Genomic DNA, 26,449 nt, shown 5'->3' with positions numbered 1-26,449 from the left:
CAGTTTTTCTAATGCAGAATAAAACCACGCCCTTTCATCCCATCTTAAGAGCAATATGAGCTCACATATTTACATATATTATAAAACACAATCTTTTTAGTTAAGATGACAAAGACTATCTCTGAATGTTCAAAAGCCATCCAGCTAATGTGCCCTGCAGTAATTACTAAACATGTTAAAGAAATTAGACTCTATTAGGTCACACAAAACGCCCTCAATTAAAAACAGTATTTCCAGGCAAAACCAGGTGGTAGACTTTCTAAAGCACTCATGTAAGCACTTTGTACTCACATGAGCCTGTCCAAGGAATATACAAACCCAAGTGATCAAAATTTCTTCTTTCTGTTAATTTTGTTGTAATTGAAATGCTACCACATTATATGTAGAACTTAAGTGTTTCATATTCACATACATTGCATGGTTAGTTTTCTTTTCATTGCCTTTTAAAAAATTCATCTCATTTTCTTTCATTCTTGCAATTTCCATCAAGTATGTCCATTTGGTCTGCTTCTTAGTAAAGCAAAAGTTAGTGGATTAATAATAAAAAAGCATGAAAATGTCTCTCAAATTGCTCAGCTGTTTTATACTGTATGTATAGCTCCCACCCAACAACTCTGAGCAGTAAATACAATTACTATCCTCATTTGAGAGACAGGATTCAAACTAATGGCACACTTAATAGCTGAAATAGATTTAAATGGGATAAGTATTTTATACTTAGCAATCATTTTATGAACATTATCATTTTTGTTTCTCACATCAAAAAAAGAATGGAAAAAGGGGTTGTAAGTTAAGTATTAGTCCTCTTGTTCTGCATGTGAAACAATGAAAGAAATAACTTGCCCAAGATCATAAAGCCAGAAGATGAATCCAAAACAAACATGATCCAGGGCTGTTTCTAGTGAACGGCTGCATCCGATCAGGCCTTCTGGGAAACTCTTCAGGCTGGCTCCCAGCACTTCAGTAGGACAGAAGCACTCACTGATCTCTGAGCTGCTTGTCCTTTGGGGGTTAGCTTGGCTAAGACATGAGAAGAGACAATTGAAAAGACCTATTATTTGAATGCCTGGAAATACTCAGCAGGTAAAAATAACCTATACAAATAGTGTATTTATTAAATAGAAAAAGATCTTTCTACATTTCTATCGGGAGTTTTCTTGCATAAAATAACTTTGCTCAACCTTCTTTCAATATTCACTGGCATTTAGTAGTATGTCATTTTGGTGTAGTAATAACAACAATAATAGTAATAATACTGAGACAAAAGATAAGGAAATAGATATTACAAAAATGTTCAATATTTTCCATTGAAAATTCATCTAGAATTTCATATTAAAATGATATAATAATATCACCTATTTATTTGCTGGAAGATGTATTTTTTAATAATTAGCTTCATAGACATGGCATAGAATTTACCAAAAGTAATTTTGTGCAATAAAAATAAATTAACAGTATTTTTTTATTTGTTTTAACATTTTGTGTAAGAAACACAAAATGTGAAGGAACTCTAAGAGGAGGTTTTCATTCTTTTACCTTAACCTAATATTTCACAGAAATGTTATACCAGAAAAATATAATGTATATTGATTTACTTCCTAAGCTGTAACATTTAGGTGCCCTTAAATATTATATCTAGTTATAAAACAAAGGAAATGAGAGGTTTTTGCATAAAACTGAATAAAGTAAATTGATTCAAATTACAAAGTTTTCCTTACTCTAGATAAACTGGTTATGAATATTTAAACTAAAGCATCTGCTTGTATTTTGAATTCTACTTATCGATATACTTAGTTCTCTATACATATTTATCACAACTGTTATATAAGTTATTCTCATAATTGATAAAATGAGAAAAGCCCCAGCAGTCACTCAGCTATAGCCAAATTAACTGCTGACACTTAGGACAATAATAGCAATACCAACAATACTAATATATAACACTAAGTGTTTACTTTGGGCTAGCACTGTGTTAGTTTGTTTAATCCTTACAATTCCATTAAATATTATTATTATTATCATTGCTACTATTAATGAGGAAACTGAGGCTCTGGTCACGTGATAGAACTATTCATCGTAACCAAGCACCTCAACCTCAAAGCTGGAGCTTCTAACCACTGTTATACTATACTCAGAAAGCACGAAGTAAGGTGTTGACCTTGACATTTTCATTTTCTATGTTTCTCTCTTTGTGCTGACAGAGAGGATTTGTTTCCAGGGAAGTTCTAGAACTTACCCGACTTTCTGGAAGAACTTTAGGCCAGGGATGCTTTGTCATATCAAACCTAGCTCCCAAGAGTCATTCCAATTTAAAGTCATCCTGGAGCATCCCAGGGGCTGTCTTATGGAAGAGGGAAACCATCAGTCAGTCACCTCAACATCTGTAACACTGAACAGCTATTTCAAAGAGCTAGAGCTTTGCCCAGTGCATTTTAGGTCTTCTCTTGGGAACAGAAGGTCACCCTGCTGGTTTATAAAGTTGAGAACAAGTTCTTAGTCAAGTGATGGATGTAGCATCATTGCACAAGATGTTTCCTGGATAATGTCATCCTGTTCTTAGATAAATTAAAAGGAAATTAAATGAAAATTAAAAAAATTTTCAGCCTCACAGTAATCTATATTGTCTAAATTCATACTTAACAGCAAATTTTTAATGTAAATTCAAAGTATCCTAAAGCCATAAACTGGGAACTTCTTGCAATAACCATAATCTTTTCAGTGAACATAAGAAGAAAAGAAAGTCTAAAGAAAAATGAGAAGTGGAAAGGCAGGAAAGAAGGAAAGTAAGGAGGGAAGGAGGGAGACAAGGAGGGAGGGAGACAATGAGTAAGGAAGGATGAGAGGGAAAAGAGGGAGAAAAGGAAAAGTTCATTAAAAAACATAAAATTTGAGTCCCATAATCCCACAATAGAATCAGTTTGTATTTTTGCTACTTCTTAGATAAGCTGAAAATATTTTCTAGTCCTAACATATTCCTGGGGTGCATAACATGTAAATGTGACTGATGTGGTGAGAAGCACTATCAGATAATAAATGTAACCTTTTTTTTTTCTAATGACATTTTAGTGATTTATGTGAATCTATTTTAACACATTTATAGAAGTTTTGTAAATCTAATTTAAATATGTGAACAGAATTTTTACTTCTATATGATCCAACTATTAGAAAAGCACATTTTGCTAAGAACTGAATAAAATGTGGGGGGAGGAGTGAGATGTTGTTTCTTCTATATAGTTTCTATCCTTTCATATGTTACCCCTCCTTATGTTTGTGTGTTGCCCTACATTTAACATATAAGGTGTATATCTGAAATATTTATAGTTAAATGTTTGTTAAATGTAGGTTTGTAAGCAAAGCAGGAGAAATTATTATTTAATAGAATTTAATTTTCATATTGTATAAAGTAAAATATGGTCCCTTTGAATACCCTGTTACATAATAGTTGTAAAATATTTAACTAATTAATTAATTAATATAAATACATCTTTTTAATTACCAAACTCAATTGTTTAATGTCTTTACTTCTTTCTTTTTAATTGAATTTATCAGGGTAACACTGGTAATAGGTTATTATATAGTTTCAGGGGTACAATTCTGTAATACATCACCTGTATTTTGTATTGTGTGTTCACCATCTTAAGTTAAGTCATCAAGTCTCCTTCCATCGCCATTCATTACCCCTTTACCTTCTACCTCCCCCCACTCATCTTTTCCTCTGGTAATCACCATATGAGTGCTGTCTGTGTCTATGAGATTTTTTTTCCTTAATCTCTCCACCTTTTTCACCCAGCCCTGCTTCTCTGCCTTTTGGCTAAGATAAATGTAGTATCTGTCCTTATCAATCTAAATTCATCTTTTTTTATATCATGTTTAAATGACAGAAAATTTGGCCACTGACATAATCAGACATAATCTCAGATATTTTAATTGCCACCTCTTCTCTTCCTTTCCCATGAACTAAGACTGGATGGATATTCTGCCAAAGAATTATTAATATATAATTTTATACTTTAAATTCTCATTCAAAATAAGTAAATGTTATTTTAGAGATTAATGCTTTATTGTTCTTAAAATGCCTAAGAAAACTCCCTACACAGTCTGGAACAACGTGAGGCAAGGAGAAAGATGAGTGAAGGGCAGGCAGAAGCATGTTCACAAAGGGCTCTCCAGGCCCAAATCAGTGGTGCGGATTTTTAATCTAAGTACCAGAGGGGGCCAAAGAATATCTTCTTATTTTTTTTAAAGTTATGTTTATTGAAATAATATTGACCTCATGTATATATAATTTGGATAGAAGCTCCCCACAGACTCTATAATACACATGGACAATTCTCAGAGTTAAAGGGAGACACTTTAGAAAGATGTGATTATTCTCATATTTTTTGAAGGAGACAGTACATTCTGTAGAATTGGGAGAGATGGAGAATAAATAAGATAATATATGTTTTAATTATATTTTATATATGATGGTTTTATATATCCTATATAACCATTATATGTATGAATTTAATAAACTTCACCTTTTTCATGTGTAACAGTTTAATGATTATAGAAAATGCATAAAGTTATATAACTACTATAATCAAGGAATAGATCATTTCATCACCTCAAAACTTCCCTTGTGTCTCCCACCCCCAAGCAACCAGATTTTGTCCCTATAGCTCCTTAAGATCTCATATAAATGGAATCATGCAGTGTTTTGTATGTTGCTCCTTTCACTTAGCATAAGGTCTTTCACACTTATCTGTGTTGTTGAATGTACCACTTATTCATTGTTTCTGAAAGAATTCCATTGTATGAAGGTATTATTTGTTTATCCAGTCACTGGTTGATAAACATTTGGGTTGTTTTCAGTTTGGCAATTATGAATACAGTTACGGAAACTTTTAAAGAAGGATTGACAGATCTGATTCACACTTCTTTTTCCATTGTGTCTGATTCCTGCATAAAGAATGGATTTTAGAGTGTCTAATGTGGGAAGCAGAGGGCAGGAAAGCCAGCACAATAGTCCAGGTGACAGAAGACAATGACTGGGTCTAGTAGAGGTATAGAAAACTCAATAAAAATCACAATACTGACTTTGAAAGCAGAATATAGACACCATTTTCACTAATGGAAAAGTGAGAAAAAATCAAAGATGTCTCTTTCTTTTTTGTCTGAAGTGACTAGATTATTGTTTGCCCCTACGTTTCCAATTACCTACCTGTATATCAAGTTAGCATAACCAGTCTCTGTGTACATAAGTAAAATTAAATTTGGGACATCAAAAATTTAAAAATATAGAATTTTCTCTGAAATCAACAATCTATCACCCAGTCCTATAAAAACAAATCTTTTGTAACTGACAGGTAAATTCTTACAGGGGTGTCCAAACCAGGGCTCATGGGACACATGCATGCAGTTCATGTGACATCTATGAATGTGGCCCAATGCAAAATTGTAAATTTACTTAAAACCTTTTTTTTTTTGCTCATCAGTTTTCATTAGTGTTTGTGTATTTACTGTGTGACCCAAAACAACTTTTCTTCCAGGGTGGCCCAAAGATGCCAAAAGGTTGGACACCCCTGTGAGCCTTATATTAAGTCTATACAACCTTATTTTTTAACAAAACAATTTAATTTTTCATCAGAATAACATTTGAAACACTAAAATTAGATCAGAAAATTTTGGAATTTTAAATCCTGTCACACACATTTTGGTCTAAATACTAATTTAAGAACAATATTGAAACTGTGAGAGCCTTGCCTACACTGGGATGCCTGAGGCAGCATGTAATTCTGTGAGGGATTACTTCCTGGGTGGTTCCAGTTCCAAAAATGAACTGAAAGCGGTGCCCTAGGAAAAGTAGGAGAAGAAGCACATCATCATGGAGGTCCCCCTTTAACTCTGAGAATTGTACGCTTGTATTACATAGTCTACAAGGAGTGTCTATCCGAAATCTTCTATTTCTAAATCATAGATATTGAGGACTAGATTATTTTTACTCTGTACTTGCTAATTACAGAAATTGAACTCATTAAATAGGGGATCACAGTCTTGTTTTTTCTAACATCTGAATGCATAATCATACAAAAAGTGAAATTGTTTACTCAGGTCACATCCCTGTATACACAGTCCATCTCCTCACTTTGAACTGTATAGAATAGGCTTTGTGCTTAAAATCCCAGAAAGATTTTGGGTGACTTCTACTCTCTCTAGAGACACATAAATATAAGAAAAATTACCAGAGATAAGGACGGACCTTCACTTCCATCACCCCATAAGGAGATTAAAATACCTTTTTACTTAATTTTGAACCTATGTTATTTTTATATTTCTGAAAAGGCTTAGCTCTAAAGATATATATTTCTCCTAATTTTCAGGTTACAAATTTTTCATCTAAATCTCTTTTCTGCCTTTTTCATATGCTAACAAAAGAATCTTTAAACTATAAAGAATATATTGTTTGGTTAACCTTCTGTGGCAGCTTTCTTTTGAGTTTCATGTATGTGTGTGAATGATGTATTAAGACACATGTATCAGTCAATCTTATGATCTTCGGAGTGAATATATTTATAAGTCATCATTAGCTTCAAATTTATAAAATATCTTATTTAACTGCTTGTTTTGTTTATTACAGCCCAACATTAGGCTATAAAAAGATAAACAGTTGCTAGATTTTTGTATATATGAGATACATTTGGAGAAATCCAGCCATTGTTAATATAACGAGGCCAGTATGCGCAATATCCATCTATCCTGGCAGCCAAGGAGAATGGACTAGAATGAGCATGTGTGAACAATAATACTTTACTTGACTAGTCAGTGAGGGCAAGAGACACTGTTAGTGAGTATGTGTAATGTGTAGCCATAGCATTCAAAATGACTGAGCAAGAGAGGAATGATTCTGCTTCAAATTTGCATTAAGCTTAAACATTCCTCTGAGGAAACTATTGGATGATTCAGAAGGCCACAGTTATGGGCAAATGGTGATTGGCAGCTTCCTCACCACCATGACTGCTCATGAATCACATCTTGTGCAGAGTTTTTGGTGGAACATCAACTCACCCAGGTGATTCAGCCTTACTACAGCCCAGATTCGGTGCCCTGTGATTTCTGCCTGTTCCCAAAACTAAAATCACCTTTGAAAGGGAAGAGATTTCAGACCATCAATGAGATTCAGGAAAATATGACAGGTCAGCTGATAGCAATTAGAACTGTGTGAGGTCCCAAGGTGCCTATTTTGAAGGGGACTGAGGCATCATTGTGCTATGTACAATGGGTTTTGTATTGTGTATCTTCTTCAATAAATTTCTCTATTTTTCATATTACTTGTATGGATGCCTTCTGAACAGACTTCATATATTTGGTTTTCTCAAGTTTTGCATTTCTGAACATACTGCCTAATTCAGAACTATAATATTAAAATAGACAAATTCTTATAATAATAAAAACCTCCACTGAGCTTTAGGAATCAAAATAAAAGTAACAGTTTTATCCCCCATTGTTTATGTTGGTTTTAAAGCTAATAGGAGTAAAAATCTTAGGTGATACTATGTTATGAATCATCATAGTAATAAAATTGCTTTTCTATTTTTTCATTTTTTAAACAAGCATTTAGTAGGTGCCTACATTGGATCACACACTGTGTTAAGCATTGGGAGCACAGAGATAAAAAAAGATGGCCCTGTCCAAAATTCCTCTTGTTGGGGAGATTGCAGCACAAGGATTGCAAGTTGGTTCCAATCTAATAGTATCAAATAACTCTGTAAATATCTATGTATATGATGTATATATGTATATAGGTACACATACACACATACATACCATCCCAAACTTCACCAAAATACATATTCCTACCACCTCACACCTTTTCCTCACCGAATATTTGAAAAACTATTTCACTACCATGTAACAACACACACATTATATACATAAAGCTGCCATTTTATAAATTTTTATTTTGGAATTTTTTACTATTTTATTATGCATTATGTGTTTCATAAATATAATGTGACATACACATTATTATAATCTATTTTGATCTATGACAAGCTTGGGCAGTTTTTCATTCTCTCTGAGTTTTAATTATTTATCTATAAAGTGGGTCAATAGCACCTGCCTCATACCACAACTCTCAGAATTTGGTAGGACAATGTACATAGTGGCCAGGAACTGACATTAGAAACAGTTATTTCCATCAGCAGCAGTATTTTCATCATTGTGAATACAACTTGGCTGCAATGTTTGCTGCCAGCAATAAGTGCAAGTGAGCCAGCTGGGTTGCTGGAACTTGGAATTAATCTTTGCCACTTAAATATAATATTTTCCTCTCAGATCAATATATAAGTGAAATTTTTCTACTTAATCAATTCTGAACATCTTAATTAAAATGCAATTGAATTCCTTTACCTCACATTCAGAGTAAAACACATTTCGTTTCCTTCTAGGCTTGGTGTAAGGCTCTGGAAATACAAAAACAAATCAAACACAAAGCCTTGTCAAGGAGTAAAATCTGAAAAGGAAAATACACTGGTGTACCAGTAATGGCAATGCTTGGTGGGGTGTACTACAAGTGAAAATGTACAAGTTATTATGACAGGGGTCAGAGTAACAATGTTGGAAGAAAAAAAATGGTTAGGTAAGGCTCTATAAGGCTTTACATCCAAACCTTTGTAATAAATCATGTTATAATATTGATCTATTATGTTTTGTAGGTTATAGCTGGGAAAAATAATTCCAACAGATTATATATATAACCTTACTATGTATGCACAGACTTTTCTAAATGCAAATGCCTTCCTTCTCAAATCAAGTAGGCAGGGTGTGCTTTAGCTCAAGTGGTTACTTCGTCATGGGAAACACTAGTCCTTCAAATCAGGTAGGGTATTTTTATCCTATCTTATACTGGGCACTGTCTAAGGAGCTGGAAATATAAAGGCATATTAAAAAATAAATGCATGTATTAATTCAGTTAGCATATATGCTCATTGATATATATGTCAACATGAAAACTCTCAGAGCAGTCTTCCTGACCACTCTAATTGTATCTTTTCACTACTCTGTAATTAGTCTATATTATGTTTTTTAAAATATTTTTATTTATTTATTTTTAGAGAGGGGGGAAAGGAGGGAAGGAGAAGGAGAGAAACATCAATGTCTGATTGCCTCTTGCATGCCCCCTACTGGGTACCTGGCCTGCAACCCAAGCACATGTCCTAACTGGGAATTGAACCAGCGACCCTTTGGTTCACAGGTCAGCACTCAATCCATTGAGCCACACCAACTGGGGCTATATTATGTTTTTCACAGACTTAACGCTAACTGAAATTAATTCTTACTTTGTTTCTATGTTTTATTTTTGTCTATCTCCCAAACTAGAGTGTAAACTTCAGGAAGGCAGGGACTTAATCATGTTTCCCTGCTGTGTCCTACCTGACACCTAATTGATGCCCATGAAATTTGTATCAAGTGAATAAGTAATGAGTGTACAAAGAAATACATACATGTATTAGCCCCATAATAGCACAAGCACTAGCCCCATTCTTGAATTTATTGAATTTCCAGGAAACATGTGAATTTGGTTACCAAATATAAATGACTCAAAAATGAAAAACCAATTGAGTTCCATGAAATCTATTGACAAACAAATAAATTTTGTTTCCTATTTAACATGACTCTCACATGTATCTTTTCTATCTGTAAAAAATTTATGTCATTAAAGCCACAACAAATTTGTCAATGGTTTATGAAATTTGAATATAAGAATATTACATAAATTCTACCTCACAACTAAGTATCTGAATTTATACTTCAGATTTGGTTTAGTGGGTTCAGATTTGGTTCAGTTTGGTTTAGTGGGGAAAACGATTTATCTGAACTGAAATTATAATTGCATATTTACCCAAATTTTAATTATACTGCAATAATATTAAAGGCTATACATGAGTAACATTTTTATCACATCTCTCATTTAGCTTTATTTTTTCTCACCCAGCCCCCAGGAAAATATTCATGAGGTAAAGCTGGCAATGCAAAATAATTATTTGAAAAACATTATATGAGGTGAGTTGTTGTTTCTCTACTGGATGCCAGTTTAAATTGATCTAATTTGTTTTACCAGTAGCTTAAGAAAACCCCAGCACAGCAGCATGACAATTATATCCAGGTGCAAGAACTTAATTCGACAAATTCTAGGTGGATCCTTCCAGTCTGCGTGGTGGGCCCCATTCTCAGCTGTGGCTAAGAACAGATGCCTTGAAAAGCCACTGTAAACATGATCCAGTCAGTCCTTGAACAGAGATATTGAAATGTGTCCAAAAAAATAATGAACATAATATTCTTATAACCAAAATGCCAATATACACATCACTGAAGAAAATGACATGGTAAGAATTGTTTTAAATATGTGAACAAAATAATGTAATTGATTCTTCTGGATTATTTTTCTTTCATATACAAGGTATTCACATACCTACATTTAAAAACAATAAATGTTCATACAAATTTTAAGAGAATTTATAATTTTATATACGTATACATATAAACCATTAACACCAGTATACACATAACCCATGGTTTCTGAAAAGACTTCAGTGATGCTCCAGACAAGAAAATATAGACTGTCAGATGAGGAAAATGAGCCTCCAAATGACAGATAGGCCTGCCTGTGTTCACAAAGTAGCTTAGATAGACAAGGCAATAGTGTGATGCCCACAGCGTCTCTTATTTAAAGTCTCGAATTTTTCTAATTAAATAAGTGTTCTGTTCTCACCTTATTTAGTTTTTAAATAACTCTCTTTAAGTGATATTGAGCAGAATAAACAGAAGCCTTTAATGAATTTAGAGCTGGAAGAATATAGCCATGTAATGAATATTTTATTTTTTCAGCACACTTTTAGGTAATAATTTTCTCAGATCCTGTTGTTGGATTCTCACTCATTGTTGATTAAATTAGAGAATATTTTCTAATTTAATGTTGTAGCAAACTGCCTTTTATGATTGCCAAAATACTTACAGGTATACAAACCTATACTGGGTTTGGACATAAAATTTACTGCTAATAATTAGTATAACAAGTCTAGCAGCAAAGTATTCCCTATGTACATCTCTGTAACCTTCAGTTTGCCCATGTTGCTAAGTCTAAATTCTTAATAGATGATTTCAAGATTATTTCAGATTGAGAATTATATCACCAGAGATAGTTATTTTGCCCACTCTGTCATTTCTTATTTTACCACAATGAAAAGTTTTCTGTCAAAGTCAGTTTTTTAAACTTATTTTTTTCCTTTAAAACCTCTAATAATTTATACATTACTTTTATTTTAAAATATTTTATTTGAAAAGATAAGATATTTAATTTTATTTTTATTATATTGTGTTATTATTAAAATAAGTCCACAAAACTTTATTTTATAAAGAATAATCTGTAAACCTTAAAAATACTAATTAGAGGTATGTCAGACAATTTGAATTAAACCATTGACTAGTGCTTATTCAAATGTAATGTGAATAGTCTGGACATTTTGAAAAACATCCAAATGGGATGCAAATAAAAAACTGTCAAATATTTAAACCAAGTTCAGTCAGGCGTACAGGACCCGTTCCCATGAACTGAAAAGAAAAATTAAACACAGCCAGAGGTCCTGAAAATTCTTAAAAGCTGGATAACAACTTTTCTCATCTTTTGCTAGGGGATCCTAAAGAAGACATTAATAAATTTTAATAAAACAACTAAAATCTCCAGGGCAGAGATTTTAGATAATAATAATCTAGCAATTTACATCCTCATTATGCCCAATTTCCTCACATGTAAAAAAAGTAATTTGGATGTAATATTCAACTTACAACAAAGAGATCATAATTCCACCATGATATCCATATCCAAATAATAAAACTTAACTCAAAGAATCAAATGTTAATTGCTTCATTGCAAAACATGTAAGTTGTCATATAGAAAGCCAACTTCCTATTTGAGGGAGAAAAGATATTTGATATTGAAAACAATTTAAAACAACATAGAAAGAGGCAGAAGGTCCAAAAACAAACATATTTTGATAATTATTTTTTTCTTTTAGCAAATATTTCTTGAATACCAAAATGTGCTAAGATTCTGGTACAAAAAATATATAAAAACAATTCTGATCTTACAGAGGCTCAAATTCTCATAAGAAACTGAACAATATAAACAAAACCATTACATTTTATTCAGTATTTTAATGAAAAATCAGATTTATCTAAATATTATTTTTAAAGTTTACTTGAAATGTATATATTTAAAATTCTATTCCATATCCCATGTATTTGATAGGCTGGAGAATTAAAGGTAAGAAAATTTGACTTGTAAACTGAACTCCAAATAATTAAAATAATCGAAAACTCTTAATAAGGTTTTCACAAAATTTAAGCAGAGAAATGAGAGGTAATTCCCAACCTCTTGTGGTCCTTATTACATAGTTTTCCACAGACATTAAAGCCTATGAATAACCTTAGAGATAATCTAATACAAAGCTCCATTTCTCAGATCAGAAAACCAAGGCCCAGAGACAATGAGTGACTTGTCAGCTAATTAGAAACGCAGACAGAAGTCACAGGTCGCCTGGGTTCCACAATGCAGAGCCCCACTACTGTACTATGCTAATCCTCAGCTAAGGTTTATGACTATTTTCTTACATGTGAAATACATATGCTGAAGTCTAAAGAAAGGAGTATTCACTGCTGGACTTCACAAAATCAAATTGTATCATATGAAAATTGTATAAATCCCACCACTGTCTATCCCAGCTTATAGTGGATGGTGTTATAGGAAAATTACTCTTTATTTTTATAAACGCATGAGATAAAGTGAGTATTAAAGAGTACTGAAATTGCTAAAGTGCTAAAGTGCTAAGTAACCTGGAATTTCTTAAGCACAGATATACAGTAAGAAGCCAGTGGGAGGAAAACAATCTTGAGAAGGATGAAGGAAATATTTTCTGATACTGAAATTCAACTTTTTGAAATCACTGTGAATTATGCTTCTCATGTTAAAATAAATGTGCCACAAATAACTAACATGGTACTTGCAAGTAAACATAGCATATGTCCTATTATTCACACTTTTACTTCTGTATCCCACAGGATGAAACTGGAAAATGTTGCAAAACCAAAAGTCTTTTGTAACTGATTCAAAACTGGCACACACAGTGATAAAGTCATAGAATATCATTGCTTTGTTAATATGATTTTTATTGCAGCTTATCAATATAGTTTAATTTTAGCTTCAAAGAATATTGTTTTAATTTCCATTTTTTCTGCCTGTACTTCACAATAGATAATTACAAGTGTAATTATTATTGGTCATTGGCCATTAATTTGTTTCAGCATACATACCTCAGTGGGCAGTAATTACTTCACAGCCTTCAATAAGATATCATTAGCAAAATGAGAAAACCAGAGAAAACATGTTAATTACTGTAGGTGCTCCATTGGTTCCTCTCTGGAATAAACAAAGTCTAACAATTAAGATCACACTTACTTTTTGTCAGACTACTTATTATGCAGTGAAAAAAAAAGGAAAGGGAAAAAAGAGAATGCCACATAATTTGAGGAAAAGATATTTTGGGGACTTAATATTATTTTCCCTTTATATTCAAATCAGCAAACTTAATAAGCCAAAGATAGAAAAGCAGCTCTTACACCAAGCACCAACTTCATACAGGCTCTCTGTCAATAATGAAGGAAAAAAATTAATTTAACTACTGCCCCCTATTATAATTTTGATGAGAAATTTCCCAAAATATAGAATTTTTTAAATATTTTTAAACTACTGTATAGAAAGTTAAATTGATATCCAATTAATCCATGTATAAATAGACTAGGAATTTTTTAAATGCTATAATGAAGGATTTGCAGTATGCCAGACTCACTTAGAACATAAGGTTTTGGTGGCCAGTGTAGAATCCCAAGTATTTCTCAGCAAGGTATTCACAGTATGTTGCTAACTTGAAAGCATAATCAAAATATCTGTCAATTCAATTATCTCTGCTTTTAATCGTCCTTCCTCCAGTTCATCATTCAGAATCTTCTAAGCACTCTAATTTGTCCTAAGCATTTGTTTTCTGCATCTTCAGATGTATATATACATACATGTGCCTTTCTCATTGCTGCTCAGTTGCACTTTCTCTGCAAGTGGGTTTGCCGCACATCTCAGATCCAAACCCTGCAGCTGTTCCTGCCTTTCTTTTATTGTCCTGAGCAAGGCACATCTCATTTCACCCTCATTCTTCTGCAGTTTCAGGCCGTTCCAATCTCCCTTCCAGCTGCTCCAGCTGTACCTTTTACAACCCAGCTGGTGGAGGCTTTTACAGAGACTGCCTCTTCCTGACCTAGGGCAACTCTGACCCTAAGCTACTCACTCCCATATTCTCTGGTCCTTTTTGACATTCTCTCAGGCCAATTCAAGTCCCAAATTTACCTTGACCAAAGCCATTTCTAGTGTATTTGGACCAGATTATGATTACTTGTAAAATTATAGGATTGGCTTTAAATAATTAAAACTTCTTTCACATCATCATAATCATTAAGATTCATGCCGTATAATTTTCCTAAGTTTGGGATGTGTACATTTAACGAGATTTGGAGGTATTATTGTCTGGAATAGAAGGATCAATAACAACTGAAGATGAGAAGTTAAAGGGACCAGTATGGTTCATTGAAGACTGCATTCCAGAACTTTTTATTTTACTTACTCAGAAACTTGTACAGCTAAATCTGCTCCCCTTTAATGGGTAGAAGTGTCCTTAGCAACAGTGATAAGTCACTTAGAAATTTTCAAAATTAACAAATTATCAAATGCTTCCAAACACAGCTAGTACCAATGAAAATATAAAAGAGTCTCTGACCTCTGATCTTTTCCTTCAGAAATCCTTCTTTAGTATTCCACATTCTCTCTTTTCTGTGTGTTTCCAGAAAACCCAGGTGAATTTTTCATTTTGAATTGTGATCCGTTTGCTTGTTTTTCTCCCCAGCAAATGAGGAAGTCTTACTTCTGCTTGGAAGTCTTAAGGAAAATTTACTGTGTATCTCACACGCAGCATATGCTTGATAAATTAATTGAGTCAATGGCCTTAGGTAAGCATAAGTATAAAAAAAGGTTTTATATGTTAACAAGTAGTTGTGAGACACATTGAGACCCTGAGAATTCTGTTTTAGATATTTTAAAGGAAATGCAAATTAATTGTCTTGTGATTTGTTTGTTGTTATTGTTTGTAATTATTATCTCAACTCCAAGCATATATGCATATTAGTTTGTAAAACTATTCTATATCTTTTGAAATCCATCAAGACTGTTCTGAATATTTAGAGATTGGAATATCTATCAGAAAAGTGTCAAGATTATATACAACATGCATTATTTTATATGTTCATAGGAGTGCTTATACATCATAGAGGTATATATACACATACCTACAACTCATGTATCTACTAACACAGACTATATTTCCATTTTGTGGAAATAACTTTTCTATAGACACTCAGGAAGATACAAGGTCTTAATTGCTAAAAAATTTTATATCAGAGAACAAGAATCTAATTAATAAATTTGTAATAAATTACTTCCATTTAATATATCAATACAGCAATAAATCTAAATCTGAGAAATTCATCACTTTAAAAATTAAATCCAAATATAATTTTGAATAATAAAAAGAAAGATAATAATTATATTGAAATAAAATCAATATATAGTTTCAGAGTTCATCCAAACACTGTATTTTTAAATTAACATTAATGATGATTAGCTAGTTGGAAAAGAACCATCAAAATAATAAGAAAAAATAAAAATCTCACAAAATATCTCAAATTTTAGACCTCTTTAAATATTCTTAATGTTTAAAATGTCATTTAAAATTTAACATTGTCATTGTCTACTACTGACCATGGGAATTCATAAACAACAATGCCAATATTAATCTAATTATATACCCTGTTTTTCCCAAAAAATTCATGACCAAAGAGAGGCATAATTTGAAGAATCTCTCTAGTCATTTCCAGTTTGTGTTGCCTCTGCCTAATTTTGTAAATAGTATTCACATGTACCTGAACACCATTTTGAACTTATTAAAGTGATAATTTTTAAATTTAGTCGAGGAGGTAAAAGACCTGTACTAAGAAAAACTATAGGCCACTGAAGAAAGAAATCAAGGAAGATACAAATAAGTAAAAGCATATACTGTGTTCATGGATAGGAATAATTGACATCATTAAAATGGCCATTCTACCCAAAGCAATCTATACATTCAATGCAATACCTATTAAAATACCAATGGTATACTTCACAGAACCAGAACAAATACTCCAAAAATTTATATTGAACCAAAAAAGGCCCTGAGTAGACTCAGCAATCTTGCAAAAGAACAAAGCTGGAGGTATCACAACTCCTGTATCAAACAACACTATAAGGCCACTGCAATAAAGGTAGCCTGGTACAGGTACAAGATAGACATATATATCAATGGAATAGAAGATGGAGCTCAGGAATAAACCCATGCCTGTATAAGAAATTAATATTTGACAAAGGGGACAGGAGCATACAACGGAGCAAAGAGAGTCTCTTCAAAAAATGGCATTGGTAAAACTGGACTGGTACATGCAAAAAATGAAACTAGATCACCAAATTACACCATATACAAAAATAAACTGAAAATGGATAAAAAGCTTAAATGTAAATTATGAAACCACAAAATTCCTAGAATAAAACATAGAGAGTAAAATTTCAGATATTAAATGTAGAAATACTTTTGGTGATATATCCCCTAAGGTACTGGAAACAAAGAAGGAAATAAACAAATGGAATTACATCAAATTAAAAAACTTCTGTACAGCTAAAGAAACCATCAGCAAGACAAATAAGGAACCCAGTGGTTGGAGAACATTTTCACCAATGATATATTTGACAAGGGTTTAATCTCCAAAATATACAAAGAGCCAATAACAACTAAAATGCCAGAAAGACAAACAACCCAATTAAGAAATGGGCAAAAGACCTGAATACAGTCAAGTCAGGATCCTCATGCAAACATAGAAAGAATTGCACGCAGATATCAAAATTATTAACACCCAGAACTGCCAGGAAATCAAGCTGTATGGAAATCTGATGACAAAGGATTAAAAGAAGCCACATTCATCCAGACAGGTGGGAGGGGTGGAGTTGCAGAGATGGGTGGATTGGCAGTGTGGCATGGAGAGGTGGCAGCAGATCAGATGGTCTCACAGTCACATATGATGGATAAAAATCAGAAGGAATACATTGGGAGTGAGCAATCCCAGACCACGCCAGACCACGCCAGACCACGCAAATCCAGGGTTCCAGCACGAGGAAGATAAATCTCTGTTATCTCTGGCAGCCAGTGGAAGAAACGCTGGACCTTTGCCTTTTAAAAGGCCCACATGGAGTTAGTACATTTGCAAACCCACCCACCCTGAATTTTACCCCAAGGGCAGCAGCTGGAAGGTTTGCCAGTCAATACAGGAAGTGGATGAAGTGACTGGAAATGGGTAAGTGACAAGCAAAGGTCCAGAAGCCAGAAAGTGGCATTGTTCCCACTCTGAGTCCTCCTCCCCCCAACACAGAGCCACAGAGCAGTGAAGCAGATTGCTCCACCCTGGCAATTACCTAGGGTTCTGCCCCACACAACTAACACGTGCCTTTTCTACACAGGCCAGGCTATTAAGACCAGATGCAAAAGCAGCTCTAACTAATACACAGAAACAAACAAAGGGAGGCTGCCAAATTGAGGAGACAAAGAAATATGGCCCAAATGAAAGAAAAGGAAAAAAAAGGACAGAAAAAGAACTAAATGAAACAGAGATAGCCAACCAATCAGATGCAGAGTTTGAAACACTGTGATCAGTATGCTCAGAGAACTCATTGAGTATGGCAAAAAACATAAAGGAAGAAAGGAAAGTTACACTAAGTGAAGTAAAGAAAAATACACAAGAAACCAACAGTGAAGGGAAGGAAGCAATAACCATTCAACCAGAACAGAAAGAAAAAATAAGAATTCAACAACAACAAAAAAATGAGAACAGTATAAAAAAATCTGGGACTTCTCCAAACATGCCAAAATCCTAATCATAGGGGGATGTCAGAAGGAGAAGTGGAAGAACAAGAAATTAATTTTTTTTAAATAATGAAATAAAAATTCCTTATTGGCAAAGGAAATAGACATACAAGTCCAGGAAGCACAGAGAGTCCCAAACAAGTTGAACCCAAAGAGGAACACAATGAGACACACCATAATTAAGATGTCAAAGGTAAAGATAAAGAGAGATTCTTAAAAAAAGTAAGAGAAGAGTGGAGAGTTACATACAAATGAGTTCCCATAAGACTGTCAGCTGACTTCTCAAAAGAAACTTTTCAGGCAAGAAAGGATGACAAGAAGTATTCAAAGTGTGAAAAGCAAGGACCTATAACCTAGATTACTCTATACATTAAAGCTATCATTTAGAATGGAAGGGCAGATCAAGTGCTTTCCATACAAGGTAAGGCTAAAGGAGTCCATCATCATCAAGCTATTATTACATGAAATGTTAAAGGAACTTATTTAAACATAAGATCAAAACTGTGAACATTAAAATAACAACAAACTCACAACTATCAACAACTGAATAAAAAAAAAGAACAAAAAAAAAACTAAGCAAACAACCAAAACAGAAACAGACTCATAGGTATGGAGATCATTTGGAGGGTTATCATCTGGGAGAAGGAAGGGGGAGAATGGAGGAAATGGTGCAGGGATTAAGAAGCATACTTAGCAGGAACAAAATAGACAGGAGGATATTAAAAATAGCACAGGAAATGGAGAAGCCAAAGAACTTACATGCACAAACCGTGGGCATGAACTAAGGGGGAAAACTGCTAGAGGTAAGGAGGGTACCAGACAAAGGGGGCAAAGAGGGAAAAATTGTGACAATTGTAATAGTATAATAAATAAAATGTACTTTAAAAAGCCTTGGCTGGTGTGGCTCAGTGGATTGAGCACCGGCCTGTAAACCAAAGGGTAGCCAATTCCATTCTCAGTCGGGGCATATGCCTGGGTTGCATGCAAGTCAGGTCCCCACTTGTGGGTGCGTGAAAGGTAACCACACATTGATGTTATTCTCCTTCTCTTTCTTCCTCCCTTCCCCTCTATCTCAAAATAAATAAAAATCTTTAAAATATATATACTTTTAAAAAAAGACAAAATAGACACTTCTCCAAAGAGGACATACAGAGGGCCCATAGACATATGAAGGAAATTCTCAACATCTTTAATCACCAAAGAATGCAAATTGCAACTTCAATGAGATATTACTTTACATCTGTCAGAATGCTACCATCAATAAATCAACAGACAAGTGTTGGCGAAGATGTGGGGCAAAGGGAGCCCTAGTGCACTGTTGGTGGGAATGCATGTTGGTACAGCCACCGTGGAAAACCATATGGTGTGTCTTTAAAAAATTAAAGGTGGAACTCTCTTTTGACCAGTGATTCCACTTCTGGGATAATACCCAAAAGATCCTGAAATACCAGCAAAAAACTATACACACCCTTATGTTTATAACAGCACTATTTATAATAGCTAAGATTTGGAAACAGCCTAAGTGCCCATAACTGTACGAGTGGATAAAAAATTTGAGGTATATTTCTACAATGGAATACTATGCAGCAGAAAAAAGAAGGCACATTTTGTAGCAGCACGGATGGGCCTGGAGAAAATTATGCTGAGTGAATTAAGCCAGTCAGTGAAAGAAAAATACCAAATAATCTCATTTATATGTGAAATCTGATTAACACAGTAAACTAACAAACTAGATAACAACAGAAGCATATATTCATAGAACAGACTGACAGTTGCCAAAAAGGTTGAAGGTAATGGGAACAGTATGAAAGATGGTGAAGGGATTAACCAGAGAACATTTATGCACAACCCAAGGAAAAGGACAACAATATGGGGATTGCCTTGCGGTGGGAAGAGACTGAGTCCGGGTAAGGGGAGAAAACTGGGAACAACTGTAACATCTTAAACAATAATATAAATAAATAAATAAATAAATAAACAAACAAACAAAAAATAAATAAATATTAACATACCCTATTTTGATGTTTGAATTTGTCATTTTTAAGAAATACCCCTACCCTTACCTCTCCCTACTCCCTAAAAGGCATAATAAAAACTAAAGTATCAGTTACTGAAGTGGGGAGAGGCAGAAAACTGAAAGTCTCTTGTGGTGTTAAATACATAGAATAGAGTACTGTTCCCCAATAAAAACAACCTAATTACTTTCTTGAACTACTCATAGCTCAAACCAGTCACTTTTAGATGTTCAACAAGTACTTGATAATTGATTCTTCAATTCACACTAAAATCAAAAGAACACTGGAAGCTCAGTGTTCAGCATCCACCTACAGACTCCACTACCCAAGAGAAGAAGGTCATCAACTGACACCCTCACTGCTGGTGATACTAAAATTTTCTACTGTCAATTAGGTAATATGTCAAAAGTCCTTCTTCTATTTGTCTTTTATGTATGTACACATTGTCCCAACAATTCTACTTTTTGTAATGTTTTAAGGAAGCAACCAGGATAGTATGCAAAGGTATAAGAATGTTAGCAGATTTTGCACACATTCATAGAAGCTGGAAATAACCCAAATGTTTAACAAAAAAATTGACTTAAGTTAAAAAATTGTCATAAAATCAACTAACGGTGATAAAATAAGGAAAGAAGTTTAAGATCCATGGGTGAGTAAGTGGACAGTATTACACACAGCAAACTGTCTAGGATGTGAGTCTGCTTGCATGTATACTTGCTGTGGCGAAGAAGGCAATGTGCACAACAAACGTGGTTTCTCTCCAGGCCAGGCACATAGCTAGCCTCCATTTCCCAGTATAAGTGGAAAGGCACCTTTTTGTGGTCTGAAATGTAAAAACATCGCACTTGCCATCCTCTCTCTCTACTTCCGGGCTGGAGGCCGATGACCATGAATTTCCAAGAGCAGGCATGAATAACAGCACTGCCCTAAATGGCTACATGGAGCAGAGCACCACTGCACTCACTGACACCCCCACTGCTGGCAATACTCTCTGGAGTTAGAAGTCAGCTATTTTGTTAAGCTCCCAATAGTTTAGAAAGTATTTGATTCAGCAGTTTTGATATCCTAATATTATTCACAGAAAAGAGTAAAAAGTCATATATATCAAAATACCAATAGTAGTAGCAATTGCTTTTTGTATTATATTTTTCTTACTTAAATACCTATTTTGTAATAAAAAATATTTTATAAAAACAAAGCCTTTGGTAATAAAAACCTTACAAATGGAATTTTTACCCTTAAATATACAAGGTCTGTCCAGAAGGTACCCAGTCATGTAACGTAAAAAGTAGAGAAATACATTGAAGAAGGTACAAAACATAAAAAACATTGTACATAGGACAGTGACTCCTTAGTCCCCTTCAAAGTAGGGACCATGGGACCTCACACACTTCTTCCAATCACCATCAACTGCCCCATCATATTTTCCTGAATCTCATCAACGGTCTGAAATCTCTTCCCTTTCAAAGGTGATTTTACTTTGGGAAAAAAGCCAGAAATCCTACGACACCAAATCTGGGCTGTAGTGGGACTGAATCATCTGAGTGAGTTGATGTTCCACCAGACACTCTACATGAGATGTGATACATAAGTGAGCACAGTGTCCTGATGAAGCTGCCTTCTGAATCATCCAATAGTTTCCTCAGGGGAATGTTCAAGCACTAATACAGTGAAGTCATTATTGTTCACACATGCGCTACATGGCTTCATTCGCATGGCTTCATGTGCATTCTGGTCATTTCCCTTGGCTGCCAGGTTACATCAATTTGCTCAAACCATTATCCTTACATTAACAGTGGCTGGACTTTTTCTGGATAGATCTTGTGTGACTTCCAAATACAGGTAAATGCATACCTGTTTTTCATTTCTATGATACATTTATGAAATGTAAGGAAATACAGAATTTCACTAATGCTTCCTAAATTATGTGATATTTGGGTATGATCATATCCTTCAGAAACTGATTTTATTATAATATATAATTAGTTGCTTTATAGGAGCACTTTTGCCTTGGTTCATGTTCTTAATAAAAGGGATAAATTATCCTCTTAACTGTAGTTAATATGGAACAAAAACTCTATTATGGGGGACTTCCAGCCAAGATGGAGGCATAGGTGGATGCACCATACCTCCACACACAATCAAGATTGGAACAACAACAATTTAGAGGTAGAATAACACCCAGAACTGACAGAAAATTTATCTGAATGGAAGCCAGAAAGCCAAGAGGTTGAAATAGACCCGTTCATCCAGACCGGTAGGAGGGGTGGAGACAAGCAGCTGGGCGTGGGTCCCAGCTCCGAGAGCAGAGAGAGTTGGGTGCATAAGGCAACCAGGGGCATGTAAGACATCCGGGGCACACAAGATCGCAGTGGGTAGACCCTGAGTACGCAAGCGGCAGCTGGCAGACTCAGTGAGGTGGCGATTGTGGAACAGGGCAGAGCGCACAACCCAGGATCCCAGAGAAGTGGCTGAGGTCCCACAGAGAATAGAGCTACCACCATTGTTCCTTCTTAACCCCACCCCCACATACAATGTCACAATCTAGCAACTGCGGTGCCCAGCCCTGGTGAACTAGACCTAAGGCTCCGCCTCTCACCATAACAGGAGTGACCAGACCAAAAAAAAAAAGAGAGAGATGGCTCAAACAGAAGAACAAATCAATGCCCCAGGACTCATCCTTTTAAGCGACCGAGAGATAGCTAACCTATCAGATGCACAGTTCAAAACACTGGTGATCAGGAAGCTCACAGAATTGGTTGATTTTGGTCGCAAATTAGATGAACAAATGCAGGTTACCATAAAAGAAATGAAGGAAAATGCACAGGGAACCAATAGTGATGGGAAGGAAACTGGGACTCAAAACAGAAGAGTGGACCAGAAGGAAGAAAGAAACAACCAAACAGGAAAGAATGGAGAAATAAGAATTCAAAAAAAAAATGAGGAGAAGCTTAGGAACCTCCAGGACATCTTGAAACGTTCCAACATCTGAATTATAGGGGTACCAGAAGGGAAAGAGAAAGAGCAGCAGATTGAAAACATATTTGAACAAATAATAAAGGAGAACTACCCCATTCTGGCAAAGGAAATAGACTTCTAGGAAGTCCAGGGAGCTCAGAGAGTCCCAAAAAAAGTTGGACCCAAGAAGAAACATACCAAGGCACATCATAATTACATTAGCCAAGGTAAAAATGAAGGAGAGAGTCCTAGAAGCAGCAAGAGATAAGGGGACAGTCACCTGCAAAGGAGTTCCCATCAGACTGTCAGCTGATGTCTCAAAAGAGACCTTACAGGCAAGAAGGGCCTGAAAAGAAGTATTCCAAGTCATGAAAGATAAGGACCTACATCCCAGATTGCTCTATCCAGCAAAGCTTTCATTTAGAATGGAAGGGCAGATAAAGTGCTTCTCAGATAAGGTCAAGTTAAAGGAGTTCAACATCACCAAGCCCTTATTTTATGAAATGTTAAAGGGACTTATCTAAGAAACAAAGATTTAAAAAACATGTATAGTAAAAGGACAACAAACTCAGAATTATTAACAACCACACCTAAAGCAAAACTAAAAGAAACTAAGCAAACAACTAGAACAGGAACAGAACCACAGAAATGGAGATCACATGGAGGGTTAGCAACAGGGGAGTGGAAGGAGGAGAGAGGGGGCAAAGGTACAGAGAATAAGTAGCATAGATTGTAGGTTGAAAATAGATAGGGGGAGGGTAAGAATAGTATGAGAAATGTAGATGCTAAAGAATTTATAAGTATGACACATGGACATGAACCAAAGGGGGGGATGTGGGTGGGAGAAGGTGTACAGGTTGGAGGAGAGTGAAGGGGGAAAATGGGACAACTGTAATAGCATAATCAGTAAAATATATTTTTAAAAACTCTATTATGAGTCCATTTACATTCCTTAAATCCTGAATGAATGGAATACCATTCTGCACCATCTCTCCAACACCTCCACACTTGTCTGAGTCATCTCAACTAAACAACAGATCTGATTAATTCTTTAGCTTTTAGAATGACTTGAACTCAGTTTCTAAGCCCTCTGACATACCAGTCAAAACTATGTTAATGTGATTCACCATTAAATTAAACATAAAAATATTGTTAAGACAACAATAAAAGGTTAAAGGAAGGTAAATGCAGAGAATGGAAAGCTATCCTTTGCTCAGGATCTCTCTGAGCCTTGCTCAGTGAGCTCTCCTTGGTCTGGGGCCTCAGAGGATCTTCTGTCAGGGACACTGCAGCTCAAACCAAACAATACCCATTTGAGCATTTCACAGTATTTATAGTCTATGCAAGAAAGCATGCTAAAAACTGTTTTGATTTGTAAAAAGAAACAGACAGCATTTTTGTCTGATTCTTACTTTGCTTTTGCACAAGAATTATATGCTTCACTCATTTTTGCTCTATACCCATTTTACAGATGAGGAGACTGAAGCTTAATTCATGTCAGTGTCACAAGCTTGCTGGAAACAAAGTTATAACTCTTCTACTTCTACCAACATCATCCATCTCAGGCAGTCTTTTTCATTGTCTCCTTCCCTTTCTTCCATGGAAGTCCTTCTTAGCAAAATATATCACAGTAATCTGAGCTCTTACCCACCCTGATGCTTCCTCAGAACTTGTGGTTTGCCCTTTCTGCCACCTTGCTTTCCCCATCTGTGCCAGTTCAATAGGCAGATTTGACTGAAGTTTTCTATTTCTCTTTTAATATTTTTTCTACATAGGCTCAATTCTCATCACTCAAAATCTTTCATTGCCATACAATAGTCTGCAAGCCATAATATTACTTATAACCAGTTTGTGAGCTGTCAGAGACAAAATATGCTCTAATCCAATCTTATTTTCGAGACCAGGTTGTCAAACTCATTTACTCCAGGGGCCACATCAACCTCACCATTGCCTTCAAAGGGTCAAAATAATTATAGGACTATATAAATGTAACTACTCCTTAACTGTTAAGGAGTTGAAATTATATTTGGCCCTTTGAAAGCAACACTTCCTACCCTTTGGACTTCAATTCTGTGTGCCCCATGGAAATCATTGCTTTCAGTGTGCATGCCAAGGACTTCCACAAGTTGGGCTGTGAGGTGCTGGGAGTTTCTGTAGACTCGAAGTTCACCCACCTGGCTTGGATTAACATCCCACAGAAGGAGGGAGGCTCAGCCCCCTGAATATCCCTCTGCTGGCTGATGTAACCAGAAGCTCGTCCCATGATTATGGCATGCTGAAGAAAAAGAGGGGATTGTCTACAGGGGTCCCTTTATCATCAATGGCAAGGGTGACCTTCCCCAGATCACTGTCAATGATTTGCCTGTGGGGTGCTCCGTAGATGAGGCTCTTTGGCTGGTCCAGGCCTTTCAGTACACAGATGAGCATGGGGAAGTCTGTCTGGCTGGCTGGAAGCCAGGCAGTGACACAATCAAGCCCAAGACATGACAGCAAGGAATACTTCTCCAAACACAACTAGGCTGACAAACAAGCACCAAGCTTGGGTTCTTGACCCCTACCTGGTGCCTCATGCTGGCCTAGGAAAGGCCAGATCTGCCACTTCATATTCCACAGTATGGGACCCAAAAGGGCTAGTCCTAGGCCTTTTCATATTCCTATCTGAGCAGTGAATGATGACCCATCCCTGGAGCTGCCCAACCAAGCATAGGACTAGAGGTGACCACTAAAGTATTATGGATTAAAAAAAAGAAAAAAACATTAAAAATTCAATTATAAAACAATGGATAAATGCAGTGGGTATTAAGGGTGCACAGAGATATGCTGAGTGGAGGTGAAGACATCAAGGAAGGCTTCCCAGAGGAGGCAACCCTTGATCTGAGCCTTAATAATGAACTTGTATTAGATATATGAAAAAGGAGGCTGAAGTTCCAAGCACAGGAGAGATGATATGCAAAGCTACAGAGATAATGGGAAAAAAACAAGTAAGTGGTGAGAATAATAGAAACTTAACTGCTAATGGAACATAGAAATATGAGAGTAGAAAGACTTAAAAGAAACAATAAGTAAAGGAGGAAAAGAGACAGCAGACAAAGGATCACGGTATACCATGTTAAACTTTAGTCTTTGGCTTTGAAGAATTATTATGTGCACAGAAATCTTTTTAATGAGGCAAAGATTTATCATTAACAATATACATACTGCCTAGTACTATAGGATCTGATTATTTTCTGACTAATATTAAAATAATTTTCTTAAATAATCTTGGGAGTAAATATGGATCCCATCATTTAGGAAGAAATGAGGTATTTCTTATATATTTTATGAAGGTAACTACTGTATCTAAATAATTATTTCTTTTACCATGTTGGTCCTGTTAATGTTCTCTCACCTGCT

General features: G+C 35.1%; 1 pseudogene; it reads left to right on the top strand.

Moving 5' to 3' along the window:
- The first annotated feature begins 19,952 nt into the window (after positions 1-19,952).
- Positions 19,953-25,574, top strand: LOC123827360 (annotated as a pseudogene).
- Positions 25,575-26,449: the final 875 nt, after the last annotated feature.

The sequence above is a fragment of the Phyllostomus hastatus genome, unplaced genomic scaffold (genome assembly GCF_019186645.2).
Source record: "Phyllostomus hastatus isolate PE091 unplaced genomic scaffold, TTU_PhHast_1.1 phas_contig_86, whole genome shotgun sequence".
In the NCBI taxonomy this organism is placed as follows: Eukaryota; Metazoa; Chordata; class Mammalia; order Chiroptera; family Phyllostomidae; genus Phyllostomus; species Phyllostomus hastatus.
This window is presented reverse-complemented; position numbering and strand designations above follow the sequence as displayed.